At 42.0% G+C, this 6,000-nt stretch overlaps 1 protein-coding gene across 1 annotated transcript in view; it reads left to right on the top strand.

Annotated features, from left to right (window-relative positions):
• Positions 1-480: 480 nt before the first annotated feature.
• LOC129759736 (zinc finger protein 1) overlaps positions 481-6,000 on the top strand; it is a 44,833-nt gene continuing 39,313 nt past the window's right edge. Inside the window, exon 1 of the mRNA XM_055757255.1 lies at positions 481-499. The gene's annotated coding sequence lies outside the window, so the exon portion shown is untranslated. The remainder of the gene's footprint in view (positions 500-6,000) is intronic.

Below are 6,000 nucleotides of genomic sequence, written 5' to 3'. Positions count from 1 at the left end.
AGGCGGTTAATATTAACATTACGAAATCGAGAGACAAACTTCCTCGTCGATCATTTCAAACAGCAAGCTTTGACGTCGTTCCGCATCTATCCGGGTGCCGAAAACACTTGAAACCTTGATTGCGGCAGTTTATCTCGACGGAGTATCAAATTATTCCTCCAACGAGCGAACTGAAGCGAAGCGAAACAAAATTCATTAAAGTTCTATTCTAATCTCATCCCAAAACAACGTGTGCACCTTTTGTCCAGAAATGAAAAAGGGACTCAGCTGCCGAGTGTGTACCATTTAAATATCCCTAGAAAACGAGTAGGGTGCACAAAGGTGCACAACCACGTGTACCCGATGCGGATTTAAATAACTGCCGTTCCCTACCTCAAAAAACGGCTATCCGAGAGCACGCGTCGTCGGAGAACAATCAATTCCCCTTGTTCGAAGGGATCGAAATATATAAAAGAGTAAAAAACAACCTTCCGGACTCAATCCCTAGACAGCTTCTACGGTAAGTGCTACGCGTAAAATAATATCATCGTCATCATCATCATACTTTCAATGATTGTCGTCGTAACGTTCGTCCTAAAATCAACAGAAACTTACACAATCTCCAAAAAGTTCGAAGGCAATCATCAAAGCGAAAACGCTCGTTTTCCACCTTCTCATAACGATCCACCTGTCGACTTAATTCTCCAGAAGAACAAAACACTTGTCGGCGTCGTCTTTTCCCCCTTTCCCAAAACCGATTGTCACATGTCGCCAATGTGTCGCCGACTTCTTGAGACGCACAAACAGTCGACAGTCGAACAAAGCAAGCTAGCAAGGTAGAACTTTCCTCACACCACACACGGCCTACTTTAGTCACCATCCGCGTGCTCTAACAAACCTTCCTGAAGGAAGGAAAAAGTAGGGACGGAACGGAATCCTTTCCCCCAATTTCTTCTCCCTTCTCAAACAGAGATGAAGAAACACTGAGAAAAAAACTGACGTAAGACGGAAGGTAAAATACTGAAGGAATCACTGCGGTGCTTCCGAACGAATCGACCCTTCCGATTGTCGGAAACAGGCCGAAAACCAGCCAACAGAACCAGGGGGAAATAAATGATTCTTCAATTTGCGTATACATTTTTGTACACTCACTCACTCACCCGGTGCGGTACGTTTCTGCCGTATCTATCTGTTGATACGAGATGAAGATGCTCTGCTTCCTTTCCAATAGAGGTGCAAGGGCGCCAGGCAGCCTGGCCCTGGACAACCTGTGAGTCACCCTGGCGTCGTCGTCGGCCAGGACAACTCATCGCCAATTCAGGTCAGGTTCTTTTGTATTACTGCTGCTCCTTGGTTAACGAAGAGATAAAGATTCGGTAAATGGTAGACCTTTTTTTTAAAAAGAACCAAAAGGAATCTAAAACACTCGAAGAAAAAAAACATGGAAACCGAGAGGTGTGGCCTTTTCCCTCTTAACGTTCAAAACGAGATAATTGAGTGCGAAGAGACCTGTCAAGGTATAATAACATCCAAATCGACGGGAGGTTCTTATTCCATTCGGAAGGTCGAAGAAAAATGGACAAGGAGTCGACAGGTCGGTTTCGCCCGGTCATTCATTGAATTGCATTGTTGTACTACTGAACCTACTGTTTGGAGAAGAATTAAGTCAGGTACCCAGTCGGCAACCTACTGTCTCGCTGCTCACCCAGTGAGTGTTGTTTATTTTCTTTTGCGGTCAAATAATACCTCTTTTCACACCCTCGTCTTGGGCGCCCCGTCATTGTTGCCTTGGTCTCTGTGCCTGTCCAGTCGAGTCGGACTGGACCGGACCCAGCTGGAACACGGCAACACACGGCGGAAAATGAGCGACGAATAGAAGCAAAAAAGTTTTATTTGTGGCCAACTTGCCCGAGTGGAAGCAATTAGGGGATCGTTCCAATTCAGGTGCGGATTTAGGTGGAGTCCTCCTATTAAAATTACAAAAACCAAACAGAAAATGTTTGGTCAAATGAACCGGTATATCTTTCCAAGGACTGTAACTTTCGAAATTTATATTCCAACTTTGAGATTAAAATGAACATTATTCTCAAATAGCACACCGCACTCTTTGAGAATAATGTTCATTTTAATCTCAAAGTTTCAAGTTAAATTTTTGGTCTGGAAAGCCTTTAGCCAGCGCACGGTTACATATATCTGCGATGGGCAATAACTTTTAAAAGTTTTATTTTCATCGAGATGTGGTCTTTGGAAACATTATTTGTTTTGATTTGAACAACTCAGCGTAATTTAAGTTGTGAAAATCGGTTCAATTTTGTCTAAATGACATGCAATTCAAGTTGAGTTTTCGGACTGAAAAGCGTTCATCCATGCACGCACAGGTATATTTAAGATGGGCTATAACTTTTAAAGATGTTATGTCAATCAAATGTGGTGTTCTGAAACATTGTTTATTTTGACTTGAACGAAGCAACGGAGCTTACGTTGCGAGAATCGGTTTAAATTTGTATAAATAATGTGAATTTTAGTTGAATTTTTAGACTGAAGAATCATTCATCCTATTCCCAGGTATATCTTCGATGAGCTATAACTTTTAAAAGCTTTATTCCAATCGAGATGTAATCTTCGGAAACATTCATTGTTTTTATCAGTACAACGCAACGCAATTTAAATTGCAAAAATCGGTTTTATTTAGTCTAAATGACATGCGTTAAAAGTAGAATTTTTGGACAGGTAAACCTCCATCCAATAATATCAAGTATATCTTCGACGGTTTAACTCCTAAAAATTTTATTCCAATTTGTATGTGGTGTTTTGGAACAATGATTATTCAAATGAATGGACATCCGTCGAAATTATTCGTTTTTAAATTTAATTATTTGGATGAAAAGCGTTAAATCACAGTTACACATTCGATAGGCTATAGTTTCCGAAAGTTTCATTTCAATCGTATTGTGGCCTTCGAAAACAATATGTGTTTTCACCTAATTTTCTCAATATTTATGTAAACCAATAAGAAAGGAAGTCATGAAATCATCTCAGACTGCAAAGGATAAGATTTCCAACCTTCGACTGAGTTGGTTTTGAAGATTGCGGCCGGAACGGTAGAAGGAATTAAAAATAATAATATAGGTAGACTCAATTGAATTAATTGTTTATCATTGCCAAAAGACATACCCCTGTTAAATAGCTAATAACTTTTTTGTCTAATAAGATACGAAGTTACGGTCTTCTACAAATTTGTTCAGCGGAAAAATTCCTTTGAAGATTTTATAAATTGGCACAAAAACCATTAGCAGGCTTGGCTCCATAGAAGAAACAAAAATGATGATGATTTTTCAGTACAAAATATTCAATTTTCCCATACAAACCTTGAAGTCCAAATTTACTCATGTAAACGTTACTTAAAAATTCTGCAAAAAATCATGGATGAGTTTTGAATCAAAACGAAGCGTTTAAGACCCCAGGGTTTGAGAAATTCAAAAATGACCCCAAATCGACTTAGTCTAATGCACACACATGTTTGAAAATCACCGATCTACAGAGTTGACAAAAAAAAGTTTCGCCAGAAGCGCCTAAATCCGGCACTGGCCGAAATCAGTTTTGTTTGCCTGGTCACCAAATGTTGTAGGTGGGTGCCTTTCGGTAAACCGAAAGCAAGCAAGCAAGCAATGGCGACTCCGGGAAAAAAGGTTCACGTAATTAATTATCCCGAGCAGCAGCAGCAGCAGCTTCAATCAGGTTGACTTTGGTCCTTTCCCGGAAGCAATCCGGTAGAAAAAAAACATCAGCCACATAAGGTCGGTCGGCCAGAAACCAGGTTTTTTTCAGGTGGGAGGTGATCGTCCTTGAACCACAGACCACCACATACGTAGTAGATAGATAGAAGTGGGACATATGAGTGCGGGTGGGTTGGGATCAAGCCTCAAGAGAAAGAGTGAATGGTAGAAGAGGTTAACATTTTGATTTTCCGGTTTATCCTTGGGGTCGCTCGCTCTAATCCCCAGGAAAAGCAAGCCTTGCGTTACACGCTAAAAGTGGGATGGGCAACCTGTGATTAATGCTTTGTTCATGAGAGTGCGAAATTGGTTTAATTAAATTTCAAGGAGGTATCATCATCTTCTGAAGCTTACCTCTATTGTTTCGGCGGCCGCCGGAACCGAATCATCTGTCATCGGTTTAATTAAAAACTTTATCATCGATCCCCGGGCTTTGTTTATGAAATTTGTGCAACGAAGCACAAAAACTGCCACTCTTTCGAGGTGGCTATTGTGTCGTTCCTTTCCCAAGTAAGTGGCTTTCGAATGTGCCTCTTCATCGGTTTTTAAAACCGTTCAAGCCGCTTATCGCGTCTTTGCTCGCTGCTCAATATAAACAAAAGCAGCAAGTTTGCGAAAACAAAACAAAACGCAGGGTTTCACCTTTTGTGTTCACCTTTCTTCGGGTGCCGGGATTGGTGAATGCTGTTTACAAAAGGAGTTGAATTACCTTCAGAGTGTTTCCCCTGCTTTGGTGTTGAACAGTTGAGGTGCGCATTTTGCCCCGTCATATTTCGCCACCATCTATCCGAACAGAACCGAGATCGATGGAATCGTTCACAGCTGTCAAACGTAACCTGATGATGCCTTCCACGTTCACCGTCCGTCTCGTGAAGGGGTGCCCGAGTGAGAAAAATGAGTTCCTTCACCCGGGATCAAACCCTGGCGAAGAAAACTGGCCTTTTATCGCCTTCAGATCCATAGCGAGACGAGCTGCAAAGAGAGAAAACAAACAATCAAACTAATCAACAATATGGCAGACACTTATTAACTGTTAATTATTCTGCTGCCTCCCCCCACCCCTTCCTTTCCATTTCATCTTCCTGTGCGTAGTTTTTTGCCCGCCCTGGAGGAATTTCGGTAGGTAGTTTCCCTGCCTATTTGAAATGTGTTTTATTATTTATTTATTCGAGAAATTACTTCAACGCTCTCTTCAGATTCGTTTGCATCTTGAAAGAGCTGCATTCATAAAACTCTTTATTCCTCGAGTCGCAGAGTACGCCGGGGCCCGGCCCTTCCAAGAAGACCAACTTCAGTAAACACATTGCATCGTTGCCGGATAAGTTTTAAGAAGAATCCAACGGGTCCCGAAACGACGACACCGGGAAAAAGTCTCCTTACCTACCGAGACGACTTGCAACTCTTAACCAAAACTACAGTACAAATGAACAAATTTCCGTGGATCGCGCGAATCTTCAGTAATTCGTAAACATCACGTTCGTTCTTCTTCTGTTGTTTTGGTGTTACCCGCGGTGGCAGGTAGACATCGCACAAAAGCCATCGCCTACTTGGAGCGCGAAATACTATACATTTTCTAAATATTATTTTCCTCGCTTTCATCGTTTCTCATCGTGGAAGGCATAATAACAACAATCTCACAAAACATAAACATGATGGAAGCTGTTGTGTTTTTTTCCTTTTCTTTTCCCGTTGATCCCGTATTCTGCGCTTCGCTGAAGCTGACTGAGTGCATCCCGCATTGCACCGGCGACGATCGAAATCAAGCAAGTTTTCCGAATTCGGGCTTGAGGAAGGTAACTTAAACCTCCTGTTATTGCCTTAGTTTTTTTTTCGGTTGGTCCTCGTTTTTGTTCGTTAGAAATTTACTCGCCAAGGTACCTTTTTTCGGTTATATTTCACTCATACAGGGACACACTCTCGAAGCTACCCTCGTGGCATCATTGCATCCTGTACCCTCAGAAAAGGGTCCTACGTACGGCGATGGTTGCATTTCCTGCCCAGCCTCCGGCTCCTGCAACGTGACACACCATATGGTATAAAACTTGAATTCGACCCGACCGATTCGAGCAACGTTTTAACAGGTACGACGACTACAGTCGATTCAAATGCCACATTTTGACTTTGTACCACCCCTCCTTTGGGATTTTGTAACTCACGGTTGGCGACCGTTGCATGTGGGAAGTCTTTAACTGAGCCAATCTCAGGGTGTCACCTTGTCTCATTGAAAGAAGAATCGTCTACAAAT

Source organism: Uranotaenia lowii, unplaced genomic scaffold (assembly GCF_029784155.1).
Source record: "Uranotaenia lowii strain MFRU-FL unplaced genomic scaffold, ASM2978415v1 HiC_scaffold_257, whole genome shotgun sequence".
Classification (NCBI taxonomy): Eukaryota; Metazoa; Arthropoda; class Insecta; order Diptera; family Culicidae; genus Uranotaenia; species Uranotaenia lowii.
This window is presented reverse-complemented; position numbering and strand designations above follow the sequence as displayed.